General features: G+C 48.8%; 1 protein-coding gene across 2 annotated transcripts in view; it reads left to right on the top strand.

The window, feature by feature from the left end:
- The window catches only part of RASA3 (RAS p21 protein activator 3), a 120,934-nt gene that overhangs the window by 16,997 nt on the left and 81,556 nt on the right, over window positions 1–22,381 (top strand). The window contains exon 2 of one of the 2 annotated variants that reach the window (XM_045482780.1): window positions 19,204–19,283. The exons of the other annotated variant lie outside the window; for it this stretch is intronic. The gene's annotated coding sequence lies outside the window, so the exon portion shown is untranslated. The remainder of the gene's footprint in view (window positions 1–19,203; window positions 19,284–22,381) is intronic. 2 annotated transcript variants of the gene reach the window in all.

Genomic DNA, 22,381 nt, shown 5'->3' with positions numbered 1-22,381 from the left:
CTGGGGCCAGGCCCGGAGACCCATGTTTCATTCCCATGTAGTCTGAAGTGAGTGCCCTCGTCCACGGTGAGCTGTCCCTTACAGCTGAGAACCCAGCAGTGCCCCCAGCACCGTCATCTGTGGAAGGAACTCTGCACAGTCCCTGGGGAGGTCCTCCTGCCTGGGCCACATGCCAGCTCCCTGTGGCCACTAAGCAGCTCAGGGAAGGAGCTCTTCGGGAGCCCTCAGCGAGCCTGTGTAGACGGAGTGCTTTGTTCCTCTCACATGCAGTTGCGGTCACCAGGCTGGGGCGAGGACCCCGGCGTCTCTGTGCAGACTGTGTGGTGGGCCCAGACATCAGTGCCAGTGGGGAGCGCAGGGCCAGGGTTTACAGGAGAGGGCAGGGCAGCGCCACGGGCTCAGCCACACGAGGGGCTCATCTGGGTTTTGCTTTTGTTTCTTCCACTAACAGCCACACTCCATTTTTTAATTAAAGGGTGGGGTGAAGTGTGTGCCTTCTCGGACAGCATAAATAGAAGACACTTGAAGTTGATCATGTTCTATTTTGAACCACGACTTGGGATTTGATGCGCCCCTAGACGTACTGGTTTTGCTCAAATTACAAGTAGGGAGAGCCCTGATTACTGACCTTGGATGGAGGTTTTACATACTCTGCTATTATATTGGAGGGTTTTTTGAACAGCTTGTGTTGGTGAGGAGCTATTTCGGAAAGGAAGGTTGTCACGAATGTCTTTGAAAACCCTGAGCCTCGCCTGAGGAGTTGTTTGGGAGGTGAGGTTCTGTGTGGGGGTGGAAAGTGACACCCCTTTCCCAGAGTCACCAGCCCACTGGGCTTTTGTGACAGCTCAGCTGCAGCATCACCAGTTTGCCGATCTGTGTTGTAGTTCTGATTTGTGTCTTTGGGCAGCCCTGGAGGGCTTTGCCAGGGCCGTATGGGGGAAGCATTGATGCGCCCGGGGTCTTTTAGCACCAGGACACTTCAGGTCGGTCCCACTGGCTGATCAGGCTTTTAGGGTGGATTCACAGTCCCCAGACACCACGAACCAGGTGGGAGGAGTGGGTCCCTGTGCAGTGAGGCTCTCTCCGGGTCCTCCAGGAGCCTGGTGCTAGAGGCTGGTGGGTGTGTCACAGCCTGCTGCTTGCAGGCTGACCTCCCAGTACAGGAATCTCATCCTCAACACAAGGAGGGGCTCCCGGTCCCCCCTGGACAGGGGCCCACCCCAGGGCACCAGACACCCTAACCACCGTGCAAGTCGTGCTGCAGTAGTCCCCCAAAGTGGAGGAGAGGCCCCTAGGGGGCCAGTGCTCACCTTGCCTTCTGTCCCCTGTTCCTGCCCTAAGGGTCTCTGGCACAGGTGCACTTTACCACGGTCTCCTGAGGGTTTCCAGCAACTGTTGGCTTTGTGTCTTTTAGATACCGTGCGTGTGTGTGTGTGTGTGTGTGTGTGTGTGTGTGTGTGTGTGTTTTCTCACTGAAGAAGATTTGGAGGATATAGAAAGCAAAGTGAGAATATGAAAAAATGTTATTCTACATCGAGTGTCTTTTGTTATGGGTAAAACCCCCAGACGCTTCCTTTCTGGGGGCGAGATTGGACTGTTGCTGCCGGTGTGGGTGGCTAAGACACAGGGCGTGTTTATGGGGCACCTGCCGCCAGGATGCTCCACGTGCCGATGTCCCATGTGGGTTCAGAGCTGTCATCCCATGCTTAAAGCTGGGAGGACTCCCCCACCGTGGTGCTTGGGACCCACTGCAGTCTCTGCTTTAGAAGTCGGAAAGAGGTTGTGCACTGTGTCCAGTGGATTTGAGGGCCCAGCTTCAGCCTCACAGGTGGCTCTGCAAGAGCACGGGCAGGTGTTAAGAGGACTAGTTAGAGTCAGGTGCTCAGGACTCAGTTTTAGCGTTGAAGTTTGCCAGTTTCCTGGTTTGGGAGAAGGTGGAACCGGATTGTGGACGCAAAGTGCACGGTAAATGTCGCTTGGTTTTACCCTTGTGTCCTCGGGCTGTTGTTGGTTTGGGATCGTGTGAGTGTGACTGGGGTGCAGACGGGAGGTAAGCTTTGCATCCAACACTGGAGGCCGGAGGAGGCTGTGAATAGCGCTCCTGGTGCCTGGTGTGGGCAGGGAGGAACCAGGCAGAGCATGGCCTGGCTGGGGCGTGAAGGGAGGGAAGAAGCAGGTGACCTGTGCCTCAGAGCACCTGCTGTTTATGTAACCCTTTCTCCATATGATACCACGGCACCAGGGGCTTAGCCTGCAGTGGAGCCGGCCGAGAGAACCGAGGGGTCGACGGCTTCCCAGAAGTTTCCCCTGGGAAACTCGGGGTTTTGATCCCGTTGGAAGTTGTGAGTGGATTGAGATGGGCGCGGCGGCTGGCTGGGAGTCGGGTGACGCATGCAGTTGCCACTGGCTCTGTGACCTGCAGTCCCGCTCTCTGACAAATTGGGTGTGCAGATAACTGAGCAGAACCAGACTTTTATGGGAAGATGGGGATTCACTGGGGGGACGTTTGGGGATGGCGATAAGCTCCCGTGGAGTAGTTGTTGTCAGGGTTGGAGTCCACACCCCTCTGTGGATGGCAGCCCCCGAGGTGATGTTGTGTCCTGATGGACCTGCAGCTCCGTGGCTCCTCTGACCATACCCTCAGTGGGAGTACCCTCAGCAGGTATACTCTTAGCGGGAGTACCCCCAGCGGGTGTACACCCAGCAGACTTTCAGCAGGTGTACCCTCAGTGGGTCTACTCTCAGTGGGCGTACTCTCAGCGGGTGTACCCTCCGTGGGTGTATCCTCAGCGGGTCTACTCTCACCGGGTGTACTCTCACCGAGTATACTCTCACCGGGTGTACCCTCAGTGGGTGTACCCTCAGTGTATGTACTCTCAGCAGGTGTGCTTTCAGCAGGCATACTGTCAGGGGGTGTACCCTTGGAGGGTGTACTCTCAGCGGGTGTACTCTGTGCTGGAGCACCGAGAGGCCTGTACAGTGGGGACTGGTCCCTGCTCACACATTAATTGCTGAAACTCTGTTGGGTGTGAGGGCTGAATGGGAGTAAAAGATTCAGAATGAACACTGCTGGGTGCTTGCTCTGCAGGCCTCTCTCAGGCACTGTTATCCCCATGTTACTATGATGGCATTTTGACCCCTCCCCAGCCTGGGAAGGGGTCTTGCAGGGATCTCTTTTCCTCCTTCCCTGAAACAGAATGAAAGAAAACAAAACAAAAACCCAGGAAATGTAAACAACAACAACAACAACAACAATCTGAGGTGACAGCGGGGGAGGGCAGTTTGGCTAGGTGCAGGCCATCCCTGTGAACCTCTGTTTTGGGAAAAATCATGCTCGGCTCTATTCCGGGAAGTGCAGTGGTAGTGTGAGCCCTGCAGGACCCTGGTCTCCTCTGACCCTGGGTTGGGATGTGAGTGGAGGGGCCAGGGCAGCCTTCAGTGGGAGGGGAGCCTCCTGGGGGAGTGACGGGCCCTGCCCGGCTGTGGTAGGCATCCAGGTCGGGGGTGGCCCGGCCTCTGCTCCGTGGGAAGACTTACACACTTTTCCGGGACGTGAGATGTCAACATTCCCAGAGCAGTTTATGAGGGTGGATTGCAAACCCCGTGGAAGGATAGCACGAAGAGACAGGGCCCAAGATGTCACATCTGTGATTGAAACCCCACAGGGCATCAGGGGCTGTGCTAGTGCTCGGGCTTGTGTGTGATACTTCTCCTTTCCCTGTGATTTAGCTGTTCCAGGCAGTCATTTACTATCTTAACACACAGCTCTTGGCCTCCTCTGTGTCTAATTCAGGTTGTGCAAAACATTTGAGTCTCTCTGCCCTTGTGTATCCACCTGCCCTGACTGGGCCCTTTGCCCTCTGACCTCGTCGTGGCCTTTGTCCTGCCCCCCTGCCAGGCCTGACCTCCGCCCACTTTGCTCCTCTCTGCCTCCTGGTCCCCCTGACCCTGGCTACCCAGGACCTGCCTTCTTCCTCAGTGTTTGGCAGGGTCGGGCCAGCAGTAGGTCTTGGTGGCCCAAAGTACTTTTTGTTTCTTAGACATCATGGTAGAAATTGAGATTGAGGGTTTTCTATGAATTAAACTTATTTTGATTCATGGAAAATTGACAGCTCAGGCCAGCCAAAGGCTCAGATTCTAGGAGCTAAAAATAGGAGTGGGGAGTAGAGGGCAGGTTGGCAGGGGTAGAGGCTCCAGATGGGGCATGTGGGCTGGCACTGGCAGGGACAGCAGAGCCCTGAGCTCCAGGAGGCTGGCAGAGGAAGTGGGGCGAGTCCAGGTTTGCCTAGACAGCCCTCTCTCATCAAGCAACCATGCATGTTAAGGGGCGGAGCAGACAGCTTAAGCCTAATTTGTGATGAACTAAAGAATCAGTGTGAAATTGCAGTGTTGGTTTTCTATTAGATGAAGCCAGACTTCAAACCAGAAAAAAAAAAAAAATTATTCAGGTCAAAGGGCAGGGTGCCTGCTTTGTATGTAAGTCGGCGGCTGGGAGCAATTGTAACGGGGAGACTAACGAAAGTGCTGGACTCACTAATGGAGGAGGTGTTTACTGCATGTGCTGTGTGGTCGGTTTTTAAAATGTTCAGCAGGATATTCTTAGGTTTCTAATAGCCAAAAAAGTATCACAGAGAACGCAGGAGGAGGTCAGAATATGCCTGGGAGCCTAATTTATGATGAAGATGGCATTTTAGTTCACTGAGGAAGGGTTGTGTAGTTTAGTAAGTGGAGTTGGCTTAATTAGCCATCTCTCTTGAAAAAAATGTCATCCTAACTCACACCACACGGAGTAAATTTGAATGGATTAATGGTTAGAGTGTGAAAAAATAGCACAAGAATACCAGGCATCCCTTGGAGACTATTGTGAATGACCTCTAGAATGTGGGAGAACTTTCTAAGTGACCAGTAAAGGAGGAGCTCAGGAGGACACCATAACAGATTTGACTACATGAGAGCTAAAAATGAGAGTATGGCAAGACACCGCAAATGACAAATGACGTAGTTGAGGGAAGTGTCTGTGACGCCCACTCATGACCTACCTGCTTGTCACCAACCGGCGTGCTCACACTGGACACGCTAACCACGAGGGGGCCACGGGATCCGCAGGGCGCGTCTGGGACCTGACCCCAGGAGCCCCACGTGCACAGGTGTGTCTGGTTTCAGTGGCATGGCAGCAACGTTCCCCTGGTGCTTGGCTTGTGCCCCCATCCCAGAGGCAGGAACCCAGGCGTGGTGGGGGTGCGCACGCGGGGCCACTGGCGGCAGCGGCAGGTTGTTTCCAGACAGCAGTTGGGTGGACCCATCCCTGTCGGTCTGCCTGTGGAACACTGTGTCATTCCTGAAAAGGATGGAGGTACATCCACAGGTAGTAACGTATTTATTGTACAGCAAAGAGAAAGAGCTTATCGTTTTAGTGAACAAGTTCAGAACTACCTCCTCCCATGCGTGTAACCCTTATGCAGTTGTGAGACCAGAGATAGCCCTGGAGGCTTTCCAACCAAATGGTCAACTCAGCAGCGTGGGGGGCGGAGGGGTTGGAGGGGAGGAAAGATGATTTACTGTGTCCATATATGCTTTTGTAGCATGGTTGCAATGAATCTATATTTCCTTTGTAATTAAAACTGTTCAAAGATAGATAAAGAATACAATTTATTTATAGAACTCTCTGGTTTATTTTGAGAGAGCACTCGAAGAGGGGAGGGGCAGAGAGAGAGAGAGAGAGAGAGAGAGAGAGAGAGAATCCCAAGCAGGCTCCACGCTCAGCATAGAGCCAGACTCAGGGCTCCATCCCATAAACTGTGAGATCATAACCTAAGCCGAAATCAAGAGCCAGACACCCAACTGACTGAGCCACCCAGGCTCCCATCTTTATAAAACTGTTTAAAAAAAAAATTTTTTTTTTCATTTATTTTTGAGAGAGACAGAGAGATAGAGTGTGAGCGGGTTAGGGGCAGAGAGAGAGGAGACACAGAATCCAAAGCAGGCTCCAGGCTCTTGAGCCGTCAGCATAGAGCCCAGTATGGGACTTGAACTCATGAAATGTGAGATCATGACCTGAGCCGAAGTCGGACACTTAACCGACTGAGCCACCCAGGCGCCCCCCCCCCCAAAAATTTTTAATATTTTAAAATTTTTAGTTATCTGTTTTTAAAATGTTTTTTAATGTTTATTTATTTATGAGACAGAGAGAGACAAAGCATGAATGGGGGAGGGTCAGAGAGAAAGGGAGACACGGAACCTGAAGCAGGCCCCAGGCTCTGAGCTGTGAGCATAGAGCCCGACGCGGACCTTGAACTCACAGAGCGTGAGATCATGACCTGAGCCAAACTCAGACGTTTAACCAACTGAGCCACCCAGGGGCCCCCCCAAAAAAATTTTTTTAAGGGGCACCTGGGAGGCTCAGTCAGTTAAGCATCCGGCTTCGGCTCAGGTCATGATCTCACCATTCATGAGTTCGAGCCCCACATCAAGCTCTGTGCTGACGGCTCAGAGCCTGGGGCCTGCTTCGGATTCTGTGTCTCCCTCTCTCTCTGCTCCTCCCCCATTCGTTTTCTGTGTGTCTCTGTCTTGCTCTCAAAAATGAATAAACATTAACAAAAAAATTTTTTTTTTAATTTTTAAATGTTCATTTATATTTGAGAAAGAGAGTAAGAGAGGGAGAGAATGAGTGGGGGAGAGGCAGAGAGAGAGCGAGACACAGAATCTGAAGCAGGCTCCAGGCTCTGAGCTGTCTGCACAGAGCCCGGCATGGGGCTCGAATGCACGAACTACGAGATCATGACCTGAGCTGAAGTCAGACACCCAACTTACTTAGCAGCCCAAGGCGCCTCTAAAACTCTTAATTTTAAACGCAGAGCTTTCTAAAAGGGATGATGCATATTATTAGTTACTATGGATTATGTGCCTACTGTATTCCCATAAATGGGATAGATGATTTTGTAGCATGTGTTACAATTTGGACCCACCTGGCTCAGGAGTTAAACAGAAAATAACTAAGTGATTAACTCAGCAGGTAGATCTGGCATGTCTACCATTCACCAGGAATTCACTTTCTGCACTGTGAAGGGCCCGGCCTAACTGTGGTTTGTGGGTGAGTTTCTGATTTAAGGTAAATGAAATGGGCATTTAATCACAAAGCTCTGAATTATGTTTCATTGTACATTTAAACTTTATCAGAAATTGCCTTTATTATTACACATAATACATTGACATGGTCAGTGTTTAATATCAAAGACAGGTATTATTGGCTATTAAATTCATAAGCACTTCTACTTAATTATAAACATAATGCATGTTTTTGAAAAACTAAGTTCTAGGTTTTCAAGAATAAGAAAAAAGAGACTCCTTCCCCCACTGAGAGGCTTCACAGCCAGCGTTTGGGTAACATCTCGGTTCTTCTGTTCAGGTACTTCTCCTCCATTCTTATTTTTCCTATGGAGATACCTTGTGGGCACATATACGTTTATTAGATGTTAACTACACACATATATACATCTATATTACATATATCTTTTGAGAATTTTACTCCAAACATTTCTACGTATTTCTGGAAGTTCTTTGTAAAAACCACTTTGGTTGCTGTGTGGTCTTCTCCTAGACTCGCTTTCCTTGTCCTCCCCTCCCTCACCCGGCCGCTCTGTTGCTCGGGGCACCGGTAGCTTCCTGCCTATGTCCTCAGGGGTCCGACCCACTGTCTGAAGCCTCGCGTCCTGGCCTAGCGCTGGTCGAAGGCATTTTATCTGTCGTAGTCTCCATTGTTGAATGTTTAATCGTTTCCTTGTTTTTTTGCCAACACAAATATTGCTATAATAAACATTGATCATTTACGAATCTTCGTTTTATGTATTATAATTGACCCTCAAACAACGTATCTTTGAACTATGTGGGTCCACTTACACGTGGATTTTTTCCAATAAATACAGTGCAGTACTATAAATGTATTTTCTCTCCCTTATGATCTCATTTTTTCTCTTCCCTTATGATTGTCTTAATAACATTTTCTTTTCTCTGGCCTACTTCTTTATAAGAACACAATGTGTAACACATGTACCTAAAAACCATGTGTTAATCAACTGTCTGTGTTGTTGGTAAGGCTCCTGGTCAACAGTAGGCTATTAGTAGTTGTTTTTTTATTTAATAGAAGTATAATTAGCACACAATGCTGTGTTAGTGTCAGGTGTGCACCATAGTGACTCAGTAGTCCTACACGTTGCTCAGGGCTCATCACCATAAGTGTGGTCACCATCTGTCACCATACAGGGTTGTTACAGTTCTCTGTGCTGTACTTTTCATCTCCCTGACTTACTTATTTGATAACTGGCAGTTTATATAACCCCTCACCCCCTTCGTCTGTTTCACCCACCCACCCCCACCCCTACCCCCTCTGGCAACCGCTGGTTTGTTCTCTGTATTTGTGAGTCTGGTGTTTGTTTGTTTGCTTTTAAGATTCCATATATAAGTGAAATTGTATGCCACTTGTCTTTCTCTGACTTATTTCACTTAGCATTGCACCTCCAGCTCTATCCATGTTGTCACAAATGGGAAGATTTCTTTCATTTTTATGGTTGAGTAATATATATGTATAATAGTAATGTAAATAGCATAATATAATACTGTTAATATAATATATATTATATGAATAACATAACATAATATGAATAAAGCCATAATAAACATAAGGGTGCATATATCTTTTCAAATTAGTGCTTTCATTTTCTTTGGGTAAATACCCAGTCGTGGAATTACTGGATCATATGGTTAATTCTATATTTAATTTTTTGAGGAGCCTCCACACCGTTTTCCACAGTGGCTGCACCATTTTGTACTCCCACCAACAGTACATGAGGGTCCCTTTTCTCCACATCCTCCCCAACACTTGTTGTTTCTTGTGTTTTTGAGTTTAGCCATTCTAACAGGTGTGAGGTGGTATCTCATTGTGGTTTTGATTTGCATTTCCCCGATGATGATGATGTTGAGCATCTTTTCATGTGTCTGTTGGCCATCTGTGTGCCTTCTTTGGAATAATGTCCATTCAGGGGCTCCTGGGTGGCTTAGTTGAGCGTCGGACTCTCGATTTTGGCTCAGGTCATGATCTCAGGGTCACGGGATGGAGCCCCATGTCGGGCTTCATGCTGAGTGCTGAGTCTGCGTGAGATTCTCTCTCTCCCTCTCCTTCTGCCCCTTTCCTGCTTGCATGAAGGGTTTCTCAAAAGAAAATAAAAATAAATTAAAAAAAAAAAGAAAATTGTCTGTTGAGGTCCTCTTCCTATTTTTAATCAGATTATTATTTTTCTGGTGTTGCGTTGTACAAGTTCTTTATATATTTTGGACATCAATCCTTTATAGATTATGTCCTTTGCAAATATCTTCTCTCATTTAGTAGGTTGCCTTTTGATTTTGTTGGTGGTTTCCTTTGCTGTGCATGAGATTTTTATTTTGGTGGAGTTATTTTTGCTTCTGTTTCTCTTGCCTGAGGAGGCATATCCATAAATATGTTGCTCCAGCCAATGTTCATGAGGTTACTTACTGCCTATGTTTTCCTTTAGGATTTTTATGGTTTCAAGTCTCACATTTAGGTCTTTAATCCATTTTGTTTTTATTTATTATTATTACCTTTTTAATGCTTATTTTTATTTTTCTCTTTTTGAGAGAGAGAGAGAGAGAGCACGTCAGAGTGTGAGCAGGGGAGGGGCAGAGAGAGAGAGAGAGAGGGAGACATAGAATCCGAAGCAGCTCCAGGCTCCGAGCTGTCAGCACAAAGTCTGAGCTCACAGTTCCAGCTCACGAACTGTGAGACCATGACCTGAGCCAAAGTCAGATGCTCAACCAACTGAGCCCCCAGGCGCCCAAGATCTTTAATCTGTTTTGAGTTTGTTTTTGTATGTGGTGGAGGAGGGCAGTCCAGCTTTGTCCTTATGCATGTTGCTGTCCAATTTTCCCAACACCATTAGTTGGAGGGACTGTCCTAGTTGAGGGACCCACTATCACTGGGATTGTGATACCTCCAGCTTTGTTCTTTCTCAAGATTGCTTTGACTGCTCAGGGTCTTTGTGGTTCCATATAAATTTTAGGATCATTTGTTCTAATTCTGTGGAAAATGCTGACAGGGATTGCATTAAATCTGTAGGTTGCTTTGGGTAATATGGACATTTTAACAGTATTGGTTCTTCCAACTCATGAGCATGGAATGTCTTTCCATCTTTTTGTGTCGTCTTCAGTTTCTTTCATGAATGTTTCACAGTTTCATAGTTTTCAGAGTGTAGTTCTTTCACTTCCTTGACTAAGTTTATTCCTAGGTATTTCATTATTTTTGGTGCAGTTGTAAATGGGATTGTTGTCTTAATTTCTCTTTCTGCTACTTCATTATTACTGTAAAAGAATGCAGATTTCTGTACATTAATTTTGTATTTTGTGACTTTACTGAATTCATTTATCAGTTGTAATAGATTTTTAGTAGAGTCTTTAGGGTTTTCTATAAATAGTATCATGCCATCTGCAAATACTAAAAGTTTTACTTCTTCCTTACCAATTTAGATGCCTTTTTATTTCTTTTTCTTGTCTGATTGCTATAGCTAGGACTTTTGTTACTATGTTGAATTAAAAGTAGGGAGAGTGGATATCATTGTCTTGCTCCTGATCTTAGGAGAAAAATCTCAGTTTTTCCCCATTGAGGTTGTTTGCTGTGGGTTTTTCATACATGGCCTTTATAACGTTGAGGTGTGTTCCGTCTAAACCTACTTTGTCAAGGGTTTTTTTTTTTTTTTTTTTATTACCAGTGGGTGTTGTATTTTGTCAAGTGCTTTTTCTGCATCTATTGAGGTGATCATCTGGTTTTTATCAATTCTCTTGTTGATGTGATGTATTTCATTGATTTGCAGATGTGGAACCACCCTTGCCTCCCTGGAATAGATCCCACTTGATCATGGTGGATGGTATTCTTTTTTAATGTATTGTTGGATTTGGTTTGCTAGTATTTTGTTGAGGAGTTTTGCATCCATGTTCATTAGGGATATTGGCCTATAGTTCTCTCTTTATCTGGCTTGTATTGCTGGTCTCCTAGAATGAATTGGGAAGTTTTCCTTTTTCTTCTATTTTTTGGAATAGTTTGAGAAGAGTAGTTAAGTTTTAGGGGAATCAAAAATTATATGTGGATTTGTGACTTCACAGGGGGCATCACCTGTAACCACTGCATTCGTTGTTTAAGGGTAAAGTTGTATTTTCCCAGGAGATCTAGATATTGATTTATTCATGGCTTTCAAAAAAATATTTTAGAAGATTGAGCAGCTATGGCAACTGTGGAAATCAGCCAGGTGTAAGGGGAGGCAGAAAAGTAGTGTGTGCCTGACAGAAGCTTCCTTGGCCTCTTGTATGGCATAGCAACAATGTGTGGGTGCCTCAGTGTCAAGCTGTGGATCCTTGAAAGTGTGGAAAGTGAACTTCTGCTTTGTCAGGCTTGGCCCCTTGATGTGATGGTGGCTTTTCAGGGACGACAAGTGGGAGAGCATCCCTGCCCCCGCCTGGGAGGCTGGGGCTGCTCTGCTCTCAGCTGAGGGGCTCCCGAGCCCCTTTCCGCCACAGCTCCTTGCCCTGGGCACCGTCCCGAAGCCGTGGCTGCTCATCGGTTCCAGGATAAAGAGGTTCAGAGACGTGGTCGAGGTGCCAGCTCACCAGCACCTGCCTCCAAGCTCTGAGAGTCTCAGCTGCTGTGTAAATACACCAGGCCCTCGCTTGCTACACAGCCTGCCTCCCTGGCGTGTTGGGACAAGGGTGTGAGGCACAGGGATAGCACATGGTTGGTGGCCCACTGGGGACACGGCCAGGAACCCCTGAGGGCAGAGGTTTCAGACCGTGGGTGGTGGCTGTTCTGCCTTGAGGGAGTGAGGGCCTCTTGGTCTCACCTGTGAGCTGGGAAGACCTGTAGCGTGCCGCCAGCCCTGGGCCACCTGGAAGGCTCTGTCCGGGGCCCTCGGGTTTGGGCAGCGGAGGGCCGGCCAGGGCTGACTGGTGCTGTTGGGTGGGAGAGGGCGCTGGCGCCCCGGCTGCGCTTCTGTGCCAGCTGGGGCCTCGTGGTGTTAGGCTGAAGAGGAAGGTACATCTGTCTCTCCTGGCCAGTCTTGCAGACTGATAAATGAGGAAGGAAAAACCAAAGTTTCAAGTTTTCCATTGCTTCCTATTCTAAACTTGCCATTAGGATGCAAACCCAGGGCCAGCACAGGCTTTGGTTTGTGGTTCTCTGAGGGGGGCCGCACATTGGAGCCGTCTGTCCATGTGGCCAGTGACCCAAGGAGGGTGGCCACTCCCACTGTGTGGTGCTGGGGGCAGGGGCCTCGGTGTCACCCCTAGTGGGTGATATTGCTGCCGGTTGAAGGTTCGGGTGATGACCACCCAGCAGTGCCGGGCTTGGATGGCGGCAGTGACTCTGCCGGCGGGTGGTGGGTGACTGCTGGCGACCACGCAGGCCCTTCCTAAGGTTTGGCTGCATCTGGCGGGGGGCCGGGCTGTGGCAGGAGCTCTCTCCGGGCCTGGGTCTGTGTGACCAGCCTGCAGCCCCCTTTGGAGGACTGTGGTCTCTGCAATAGATACAGGGGCCTCTGGGGTTCTGCAGCACATGTTGGTGCCTTGGGGCCTTTTAGATGCTTGCACTTTGATCAGGGGAGAGCTACCCTGATGGGAAGTGCTGCTCAGAGAGCGTCCGCTTGGACCCAAAGTCCAACAGCCAGCGGGCAACCAGGCACATGTCTCATGGCATCAGAGAGGTGGTGGGCTGCGTGTCTTTGCCAGACGCCCCCGAGACATTGGTGGCAAACAGACCCCTCAATCACTCCCTGGGCCGGGCTCACGAGTCTGCAGAGGACGCAGCGCTGCCTTACTCTGGCAGATGAGGACATCGAGGGGCTGGGAGCTGCAGGCTCTGACTCTAGTCCCTGCTCTGGGACTGGTTACTCCTTGGGGACCCAGAGCAACACACGCCTTCCGTGTGAAGCAGGTCCACAGCCTGGCCTTTTGCTCTTTGCTTGTCCCACAGCTCCCAGACCCTGAGAGGGTGATCCCCGGTTCCCTCGGGAGAGAGGGCCTGAGTTTCAAGCCCAGAAGGGAGACGTCAGTGCACTGTCAGGCCTCTGAGGGCCATAGACTTCCCAGGTCGCCATGGCACAGGGTGAGGGGCGCTGCCTGTGGGCTTGGTTCCCACCCTGGCCAGCACCAGGGTCTGCCCAGCCCTGTTCCAGTGAGGCTCCTCGGCAGGAAAGCCCCCGTCCCCACCGTCTAGCAGGTGGGCCCGGTGCAGACTGCTGTTGAGAAAGTCCTGCAGCAACACCACACCCGTGTTACCAGGCCCTGGAATCACCGCCTGTGTGCCACAGGCCACCTAGGCTCTGGTGTGTGTCAGAGGGGCATCTGCAGCAAGGAAGGCGGAGGTGGTGTGCTGACCAAAATGCCACCGCGGTGTGGTGAGGAGCCCAGACAGCCCCGTGGGTTTTGAATCCCAGTTCTGCTTCGAGATGGGTGTCATGCTCAGAAAGCTGTGCCTGTGGCTGGTGAGCTCTGCGAGGTCACTGGTATTGGGGGTGTTGTGACACCTGTGATCAATGCGTCACTCCCTCCGGGCAGAGGACCTCTTCACAGTCCTTGGATTTTTCTTTTTAATGTTTATTTTTGAGAGAGAGACAGAGAGACAGAAAGACAGAGCATGAACAGGGGAGAGAGAGAGAGAGGGAGACTCAGAATCCGAGGCAGGCTCCAGGCTCTGAGGTGTCAGCACAGAGTCTGACGCGGGGCTCGAACTCACCAACTGCGAGATCATGACCTGAGCTGAAGTCGGACGCCCAACTGACTGAGCCACCCAGGCGCCCCTCACAGCCCTTGGATTTTAAAGATAAGGTATCTGGGCTCGAGGGGATAGGCAAGTGGCCGCACAGAAGTCCAGCACTGGGAGCGGGGCTGGGTGACCTGAATGTTGAGATGAAATCAGAGTCTCCAGGTACTTTTTTTCACTATTTCAGCAAAGTTTTGCAAGACATCCTGTGTGTGTCCACGTGGCCTCATTCCTAGTGGCCCATGGTTCCTCCAGGACAGCCGGCCTGTACTCCAGCCAGTGTTTCCTGCCTAATTAGACCAATGGCAACGTTAAAAATAACTTTGGAGTTTAACAAATCCAGCTGAGCAGAGATCCCTGGCTTCCGTGCGAGGTGCTGGGGGCAGGGGTTTGAAGGACACTTGCTTCGGCCCCCGGGAGGGAGGGGTCGCCACAGCCTGTGCTGCAGTCTGGGACGTGAAGTCAGGTGGGGACACACAGCTCAAATGTGCCGGGTGGGCCTGGAATCCAGCAGGGGTTCCTGCTTTCTTGCGGTTGGCAGATGGACAGACCTTTTCTTCTCTCCTGTGCATGAATCAGCTAACACAGCAGTCTGTGGCCTTTTGGAAATAATTTTAAAGCTTTTATTACTTCATTTTTAAAATCCCTCTGAAGGTCCTGCCTCCTCAACCCATGGGCCTTCCAGCTGCCTCTCTCCTTGCCAGCCTATCATGAAGAAGTCTGTCTTCCGGAATGTTCCATGGGTGATGCATCTGAGGTCATCTTGGCAGGCCTAGGACTTTTGACCTCTGGGTGGTTCCCGGTTAGCTCCAAGGATGGCTCTTTTGTTCAGCATGTGTTTGCCAAGAGTGAGGATTGGCTCTGGGAAGTGAGTGAGGGGTGATGGAGCCTGTGAGGCCTGGCCTTTGCTCTCAGCAGGGGTAGACTGTGCACAGAACACAGCGATCATGTGGGGTGGGAGGGGGCGCCTGCATGCCCTGGGAGTGGCACAGGGCAACCCTGCCATGTGGCTCCAGGGATGGGGAGGATGTGGATGCTGGGAGTGTGGGTCAGCATGGCCCGCAGTGGAGGAGACACAGGGGCTTGGGCCAGTGCCGCGTTTTGACTCGTGGAGGTGAGTCGTTGAAGGTCATCCTGCACACGCAGATGGATGTTAGCTGGTGGAGATCTCTGAATGCTCGGCGGGCAGAAGTGCTTTGTTTGGTGGGCAATGGGTGCTTTTGAGGGCAGAGGAGGGAAGGACAGCACCCCACGCACGTCAGCCACTTGCTGTCAGTACAGAACGGGCATGTGGGGGGGGCGCCTGGGTGGCGCAGTCGGTTAAGCGTCCGACTTCAGCCAGGTCACGATCTCGCGGTCCATGAGTTCGAGCCCCGCGTCGGGCTCTGGGCTGATGGCTCAGAGCCTGGAGCCTGTTTCCGATTCTGTGTCTCCCTCTCTCTCTGCCCCTCCCCCGTTCATGCTCTGTCTCTCTCTGTCCCAAAAATAAATAAACGTTGAAAAAAAAAAATTAAAAAAAAAAAAAAAAAAAGAACGGGCATGTGGGGGAGGTTTGGCGAAACGGTGGTCCGGCCGGAACAGATGTCCGTGGAAGCACAGCTCTTCCTAGAGAGGGTGCTGAGGCTTCTGGGTCTTTACGGCCACGGAGGAGGGTGGTCCGTTCAGGGAGGGTCTCCTGAGGCAATGAGGAGGCACTCCGGCTAGGGACAGTTCAGAACAGCTGGGTGTCACTCAAGTGCAGCAAGGTGGGCTTAGGACCGTGACCCGGGAGCTCAGAACCCCCCGGGGCTGGTAGCACACAGGTTCTGTGCTCACACACCAGCCTTGGGCGGCCCTGAAATCTGCCTTCTGACACGGTGCGGCTGCCGCTGCTCTCCTGGGGACGACTTTCTTTTTTCTTTCTTTTTAAATAATTTATTGTCCAGTTTGTTAGCATACAGTGTATACAGTGCGCTCTCGGCTCGGGACTAGATTCCCATGGTTTATCGCTTACATACAACACCCAGTGCTCATCCCAAGTGCCCTTTTCAGTGCCCGTCACCCATTTTCCCCTCTCCCCTGCCCCCCATGAGCAACCCTCAGTTTGTCCTCTGTATTTAAGAGTCTCTTATGGTTTCTTTTCCTCCCTCTCTGTTTGTATCTTATTTTTCCTTCCCTCCCCCTATGGTCTTCTGTTAAGTTTCTCAAATCCCACACATGAGTGAAATCATATGATACCTCTCTTTCTCTGACTTATTTCACTTAGTATAATACCCTCTAGTTCCATACTCCATTGTATATATATACACCACATCTTCTTTATCCATTCATCCGTTGATTGACATTTGGGCTCTTTCCATACTTTGGTTATTATTGATAGCATGGCTATAAACATTGAGGTGCATGTACCCCTTTGAATCAGTACCCCTGTATTCTTTGGATAAATACCTAGTAGTGCAATTGCTGGGTCGTAGGGTAGTTCTATTTTTAATTTTTTGAGGAACCTCCACACTGTTTTCCAGAGTGGCTGCACCAGCTTGCATTCCCACCAACAATGCAAAAGAGATCCTCTCTCTTCGCATCCTCGCCAACATCTGTTGTTGCCTGAGTTGTTAGCCATTCTGACAGGTGTAAGGTGGTATCTCATTGTGGTTTTGATTTGTATTTCCCCGATGATGAGTGATGTTGAGCATTTTTTCATGTGTCAATTGGCCATCTGGATGTCTTCTTTGGAAAAGTGTCTGTTCATGTCTTCTGCCCATTTCTTCGCAGGATTATTTGTTTTTGGGTGTTGAGTTTGAGAAGTTCTTGATAGATTTTGGGTACTAACCCTTTATCTGATATGTCATTTGCAAATATCTTCTCCCATTCCTTTGGTTGCCTTTTAGTTTTGCTGATTGTTTCCTTCGTGGTGCAGAAGATTTTTATCTTGATGAGGTCCCAATAGTTCATTTTTGCTTTTGTTTCCCTTGCCTCCGGGGACGTATTGAGTAAGAATTTGCTGTGGCTGAGGTCAAAGAGGTTTTCGCCTGCTTTCTCCTCGAGGATTTTGATGGCTTCCTGTCTTACATTGAGGTCTTTCATCCATTTTGAGTTTATTTTTGTGTCTGGTGTAAGAAAGTGGTCCAGGTTCATTCTTCTGCATGTCGCCGTCCAGTTTTCCCAGCACCACTTGCTGAAGAGACTGTCTTTATTCCATTGGATATTCTTTCCTGCTTTGTCAAACATTAGTTGGCCATAACGTTTGTGGGTCCATTTCTGGGTTCTCTATTCTGTTCCATTGATCTGAGTGTCTGTTCTTGTGCCAGTACCATACTGTCTTGATGATTACAGCTTTGAAGTATAACTTGAAGTCTGGGGTTGTGATGTCTCCTGCTTTGGTTTCCTTTTTCAAGATCTCTTTGGCCATTCAGGGTCTTTTGTGGTTTCATACAAATGTTAGGATTGTCTGTTCTAGCTCTGTGAAGAATGTTGGTGTTATTTTGATAGGGATTGCACTGAACATGTAGATTGCTTTGGGGAGTATCGACATTTTAACAATACTTGTTCTTCCTATCCAGGAGCATGGAATCTTTTTCCATTTTTTTGTGTCTTCTTTAATTTCTTTCATAAGCTCTCTCTAGTTTTCAGTGTATAGATTTTTCACCTCTTTGGTTAGGTTTATTCCTAGCTATTGTATGGTTTTTGGTGCGGTTGTGAATGGGAACGATTCCTTGCTTTCTCTTTCCGTTGCTTCATTATTGGTGTATAGGAATGCAAGTGATTTCTGTACATTGATTTTATATCCTGTGACTTTGCTGAATTCATGGATCAGTTCTAGCAGGTTTTTGGTGGAGTCTTTCAGGTTTTCCACATATAGCATCATGTCCTCTATGATGGGGACTACTTTCTGAGCCACCGGAGTGTTGCTTGTCCTGATGATTGGCCACCCAGTTTACAGATGGGAAACTGAGGCCTAGGGAGGCAGGCTGATGTGCCCAGGTCATGTGGTTTGGGTAGTGTTGTCTCGTGCTGTTTCTCCTGAGTCTCTGGGGTGCAGGTGTAGACTGGTGTGTGTGTGTGAGTGCTTGCACATGAAGCTGTGCCCACACCTTGAAGCACTGTCCTGAGGCCACAGTGGGAAGCCCTTGAACACAGGATGTCAAGCCAAAGAGGCCAGAGGCCGAATGTGCATGATTGCATTTATACGAAAGACCCCAAAGAGGCAGATCTGTGAGCCAACAGTGGGTTGCTGGGGGCGGAGGCCAGGACAGGGTGAAGGCTCTCAGGGCGGCTTCACTTGCAGTTGATGAAAATCCTTTGGAATTAGTGTTGATAGTTGTACAACTCTGTGAATTTACTGAAAAACACTGAGTTGTACATTTTAAAAGGTTGAATTTTATATGTAAATTGTGTCAATAAAAAATAATTGCAAAATTACAAAAAAGCCTAAATTATTCACCTTTCGAGGACGACAGGACACTAATTCGTTACTTGAAAATCTGGTAAATAAGTGGAATAATCAAGCATTTATCCCAGCTTTCTGTGTGAGCTTCACGAAAGAGTTATCAAATGGTAGATGAGGGGCAAGCTTCTCTGTATAAAATTACTTCAGTTTATAAATTAAAATGAGAGGTGAGGGGCGCCTGGGTGGCTCAGTTAGTTGGGCGTCTGACTGCAGCTCAGGTCATGATCTCATGGTCTGTGAGTTCTAGCCCCGCATGGGGCTCTGTGCTGACAGCTTGGAGCCTGGAGCCTGCTTTGGATTCTGTGTTCCCCTCTCTCTCTGCCTCTCCCCTGTTCGTGCTCTCTCTCTCTTTCTCTCAAAAATAAATAAACATTAAAAAAAATTTTTTTAAAGGTGAAATTCGAATCCAGTCTGCAACCTCTAGTGCTTTAACAGGTCCGGCTCCATTTTTATGAGGTTCAGAACAGGCAAAACTAACAGATGTTATAAAATTTTGAAGAGTGCTAAGCCCTCCTGGGAGGGGTATTGACCTGGGAAGACTGGAAGAACATTCTAGAGTGCTGGGACCATTCCACATCTTGGTCTGGCTACTGATTACATACTGTGCACATATGTGAAATTTGCTGAGTTGTGTTTACCAAGTGTATGTTCACTCCCAACAAAAATGTACGAATAAAAATGAAATTAGGGGTACCTGGTGCCTCGGTTGAGCATCCAACTTCAGCTCAGGTCATGATCTCGAGGTTTGTGAGTTCAAGCCCCGCATTGGGCTCTGTGCTGACAGCTCAGAGCCTGGAACCTGCTTCGGATTCTGTGTCTCCCTCTCTCTCTGCCCCTCCCCCACTCACGCTCTGTCTTCTCTCTCTCTCCCTGAAGAATAAATAAACATTAAAAAATTTTTTTAAATTAAATTAAATTAAATGTAAAATTTAAAAGAATTTATTTATACCCTTTCTTGCTCCAGAAAAGGATGTTGGGTGGAATGTGGCCCCTGTGTCATAACCATAGTCACACAGAACAGCCACGGCCTCGGTCAAAACACTGGTAGGCATCTTTACTTTTCTTTTTTAAATTGTGATAAAATGTGCATAACATAAAATTCACCATTTCGGGACACTGGGTGGCTCAGTTGGTCGAGCTTCTGACTGGACTCTTGGTTTCTGCTCAGGTCACATCCCAGGGTTGAGAGATCAAGCCCTGTGTTGGGCTCCCTCTGCTTCCCTCCCCTGCTTGTGCACACACAGGCTCTCTTTCTTTCAAAAAAAAAAAAAAATCACCATCTATTCCTTTTTAAGTATAGACTTCAGTGGGATTTACTGCATTCTCTTGTTGTGCAACCACCACTCACCTTTAGTTTCAGACTTTTTAATCACCCACAGGAGCAGTGTGTATTCCTCCAGCAAGCCCGTCCCACCTGCCCCTGCACAGCCTATGATGTCCGCTGGTCTCTGGATGGCAGGTGCACACGTCTGGGTTGTCCCCACCTTCGGGCTACTGTGAACAGCGCTGCCGTGGACATTCACCTGCACCTTTCTGTTCTCAGTTCTTGTGAGCGTTTGGCTGCCTGCTTCCCACAGGGCTGCGCTGCTCACGCTCCCAGTGGCCGTGGAGGAGTGCCACACTTTCTCACCGACACCTGGTGTTTTCCTGTGTTACAGACATCCCAGCTGCCCTCATGGTGGAGGGTCTCTCCCTGCTGGTGTGTCTTGCGTTTCCCTGGACACACGATGCTGAGCATCCTTTCCTGTCCATGTGCCAGTTTGGATATCTTGGGGAAAATGTCCTTCAGGTTGTTTGCCTGTTTTTAAATTGGGTCATTTGTAGCTGTTGAGTTGTAGGAACTCTTTATATATTTTGGATACCAGAATGCTTACCAGATCTGTGGCCTGCAGGTTCTGTTTTGTGGTAACTGTCTCCCACACTCTGCATTGCTGCAGACCTCTGCTCTCATCGCCTGTTTCTTTCTGTCCAGCTAGGAGGAGCAGAGCCAGCCAGCCTTGGTGGTCATGGCGCCTTGCTCGGGGGGTTCTTCCAGCCCCCCGCCCCTGCCTGGGGGTTGCCACCGTCTGTCTTCTCTGTGCCTCTCTTCTGGCCGCTGAGGGGAAGGAAAAGAGGAAGGGATTTTATGGGTTTGTTGGGGGGAGCAGTCCCTCTGCCGTCTGCACGCGGATGTTAGCACCGCTAGGGTTTCCACAGTGCCTCCTTCCTTATGGAGCCACACGTGGCACACACATGCATCTCACAGGTGTTGCACAGGACTGTTGCAGTGACACTTACTAACATGGATGTTACCTATGTGTGAAGTCCTGTGAGCACACGGCCCTGTGCTCAGCTGTCGTAATTGCCTTCACTACTTGCAGACCCCCCAGCAGAGTCGGAGACCACCCTGACTGCAGCATTCAAAGTGCCTGAGACATGGCTAACCGAAGAGATAATAAGTTACTTATGAAAAGGGCAAGCTTTTATCAGAAAGGCCTCTGAGTCTCTTTACCCCGGAATAACATGAAATCTTGCTCTTGGTGCAGACCCTGGGTCTGTGAGGACCCAGGCGGTTTCCCTTTGGGTCAGACATGAATGAACAAATGAACATCATCTGTTTAAAAGTCTTTCCAGAACTTTGGGTTTTGCATTAGAGGTATGAGTGACAGGCTCTGATTTTATAAGGAAGAAAATGGTTTTTCTAATCTTTTGTTAACATCTAAGAAATTTTTTCTCAAGTTCAAGCCAGGATTCTTACAGAGAACAGTGTGGGAAAAAGAAAGAAAAGTACCAAAGTATTTAGGGCAGAAAAGAACAGCCTGAAATCCTATGTTGGTTGTTTCTGGAGAAAACAAACAAACAAACCCTAGGTCTTGCAGAAGACTGGCTCTCTTTCCAGCACAGGCTGGGAGGGGTTGTCCTCGCCAGGCCAGGGTCTTACTTTATGAATCAAGGAATTGTGATTTGTGAAAGCAGCTACAGGTTTGAATGGAAATTTGGACCATTTAATGTATTTAAAAAGCTCTTAGAAGCGGAATTGTGCCTTAAACAGGGTAAGAGGACCTGGACGCTGAATTCGTACTTTGTCAAGTGATAAAGGCCCTTGGACGGGCCGGGGGGTGTCCTCCTTACCGCCCCGAGCACAGACTGGAGGAGGCAGGCGCTCAGGCCCAGCGGGAGGGGACAAAGTGAAGGGTGAGCTGGAGGGGGCAGTGGTGTCTGGTCACAACACACAGCCACATGGTCGTGATGTACAGGCGTCTTGTGGAGTTAGCATGTTCGGAGTCAACTTACTGAGAGAGTAGGTGAGACAGTGTGAGGTACAGAGCAGCGTGAAGTGTTGAGTACTTGACGTAGTAAAATGATTGGGAGGCAGGAGTGGGGGATGTGCATGACCCTAAATTTTTCATCTTTCATGGCAGGGAGTCAACAGTTGATTTTAAATTGATAAACTGAGAAATATCAGTGATGCTGTTATTTATATTGGTGATGTTTGCTCCAGGGCCAAGAAACAGAAACCAGTGACATTTCTAGAGGGTGGGTCTATGGCTGGGCCTGGGGCTGTGGAAAGACTGTAGAGTTTAATCTTGGATTCCCACAGTTGTGTTACTGGTACTTCTGAGCAGCAATGACAAAATACATATAAAGAAACTATTTTAAAGGAAACCTATACACACAGTGTTTCCGCCTCTCTCCCTGGCCCCTGAGGCTGAGCCAGAGTTGTAGACCAGCCTTGGGAACCTCACACTTTCTCTAGGAAAGAAGCTGGATCTTTCCTTAAGCTCCAGCGGCCTAGAGGCTTGTGGGTGGATTGGGTTGTGCGTGGTTGTCGTCGCACGCCAGCTTCTCAGGCCCAGGCCCCCGTGCTTTCAGTGTCAGTGCTCGGACACAGGCAGTGTAAACCCAGAATCTCTCATGCTGGGATGAAGGCTTGGGGAGCCCAGTCACCTGGGACATGAAACCAGAGTGCAATGGCCCGGCCATTGTGTGGGAAGTGCAGAAATCTGTGCCAAAAATGTTACTGTCTTCATAACCCTGTTACCACAATCGCCTCATTTTACATCATAAAACAAATTGAGGAACAGGCATCTCTCTGATTCCAAGCCAACGTGTAACTGAAAAGACAGACAGTCGTGAGTGTCACTGGACCCTCATCCACTGCC

The sequence above is a fragment of the Leopardus geoffroyi genome, chromosome A1 (genome assembly GCF_018350155.1).
Source record: "Leopardus geoffroyi isolate Oge1 chromosome A1, O.geoffroyi_Oge1_pat1.0, whole genome shotgun sequence".
Classification (NCBI taxonomy): domain Eukaryota; kingdom Metazoa; phylum Chordata; class Mammalia; order Carnivora; family Felidae; genus Leopardus; species Leopardus geoffroyi.
The sequence above is the reverse complement of the archived record's forward strand: the minus strand, read 5'-3'. Positions and strand labels throughout refer to the sequence as shown.